This window comes from Cupressus sempervirens, chromosome 6 (assembly GCF_028749045.1).
Source record: "Cupressus sempervirens isolate cs-2001-9-10 chromosome 6, ASM2874904v1, whole genome shotgun sequence".
Lineage (NCBI taxonomy): Eukaryota > Viridiplantae > Streptophyta > Pinopsida > Cupressales > Cupressaceae > Cupressus > Cupressus sempervirens.
In genome coordinates, this window is record NC_143123.1 from 708,961,634 (window position 1) to 708,963,840 (window position 2,207).

Below are 2,207 nucleotides of genomic sequence, written 5' to 3' on the forward strand. Positions count from 1 at the left end.
TATTTAATGTTAGTTTTATTTAATTTTTAATGGCTAGAACAACTTGTGGATTAGTTGGGTATAAGTAAGGGGTCTTGTGGAGTCATTCATTCATGATGGAGGGATGATTCATTCATTTAGAAGAGGAGTGAGTGTCGAGAGTAGCTAAAGAGTGAGTTTTTCCTGAGTCTATGGACAAAGTGTCGAATGTGAGGTAGTTTATAGGAGGATTATGATGGAGTTGTGAGTGTGTGGGTAGAGCACTAAATGTGAGGTAGTTTACACTTGGATCTTGGATAAATTTGGAGGAGAGCTAGGGTTGTAGGTAGAAAACAAGGAGATTTCTTGGTGGGCTTGCGAGAACAAGTTGAGATTTTCTTGGTAGTTTCTTCCATATTGCTGTTATGTTGTAGATTTGTGCTAGCTAGGATAGTGTTTGGGTTGGATCGGGAGGGATCTTGAAAAATTGTTATTGTAATTTCTATTGTATTTTTCCATAACTGGGAAGGCCTTATAGCCTGACACATTGCATGGAATTAGTTATATTTTATGAACAAATTATTGTAATTTGGTATCAGTTCTTGCATTGTTGCTTCTTGCTATTATATTTTTTTTGTGTGGTTATATAGCTGGGGGCTAGGACATCTCCTTTGAGGATTCTCTTTCCTTGTGCTATGTCTAGTATGAGGCATGAGCATATGTATTTTTCTATAATTCTAAAAGATGGTAAAGAAGAAGTAAAAGAGGTGCCTGTGGAAGTTGCAAATTTGTTTAAAGAGTTTCTAGATATTGTCTTAAATAATGTCTCTAATAGATTACCTCTAGTGCAAAAAATTAATCATCAAATCGATCTAATTCTAGGAGCCAATTTCTCGAATAAGGAAGTGCACAAAATCACACCAAGAGAAAGTAAGGAGTTGAATAGAAAAGTACATGAATTATAGAAGGGGTCAGTTTGAGAGAGTCTAAGTCCATGTCTTGTACCAATAGTATCAACTCCAAATAAGAATGGAGAATGGAGGATATGCACAGATTCTTGAGCTATCAATAAAATCACAATCAAGTATAGATATTATGGACTTCTTGAGTGGAGCTATGTAATTCACAAAGATAGTGGGTACCATAAGATTTACATCAAAGGAGGAGATGAGTGGAAGCACTACATCATTTGGGGTCAACTTGAAATGACAATGTAATTTGCAGTGATTTTCATTTTATTTTTTCCAATCATCCTTGGCATCATTGCAATACTGATGTTTACATCATAATTGTGAATCCTACATGAGTATAAACAAAAAGAGAAGAAAACATGACATAAATCATTCTCCATTTGTTTTGATTGTGGAGAGCTATGCACGAAAGAGGGTGGAGAGTTCTAAATGAGGATCAAGATCTCTAAATGTTGACATGCCCTTGTGATTGGTGCATTTCATTGCTATGATCTTTTCATTTCATTTATGTGCCCTTGCTCTGTGATTTAATTTCTATGATCATTGCATTTTGTTGTAGTGACCTTGCTCTACAATTTTGTTGCCATGCCCTTGTGATATCTACATTTTGTTATCGTGTCCTTGCTTTGTGATTTCATTGATGTGCCCTTTATCTATGATTCTGTTGTCATGTTGTGCCCTTGAGATCTTCATTCCCTTGATCTTCAATTTTTTTTTCATGTCACACCCTTGCTCTACGATTTTGTTTCCATGCCCTAGCTCTATGAATTTCTTCAAGGGATATGTAAATGTTCATTTATTTTCCCTCTAAATAGGTATCTTTTTATATTTCCTTCTAAACATGTATATTTAGAGATATTTTTTAAGGTGCTTATTACATCTTAGCACAACAGAAAAATTGATCCAGGTGCATACATATTCTAAAATTCAAATGATAAACCAATAAACCTCACTCAACCTATGTTAAGTGACCTACCTCAAGATCCTCCACAAAAGTCATGCAAACCCAAAAATATGGGCAAAGTTTGCAAGAAATTTAACAAAAACATATTGGTATATGCCTATAAGGTGGACTTATCTTTAGATTGTGGCATATCACTTGTTTTTAATGTTCAAGACTTGGTGGAATTTAAAAGTACATTACCTGAGGTAAGATCAGATGTTCAAACTGACATTGAACTTGTTGCAACACCTAATATCAGCAAGTTAGAAGTAGAGAAAGTGTTAGACTCAAGACTGAAGAAGTCTCCAAGGAACAAGGTGTGTATAGAGAAATCT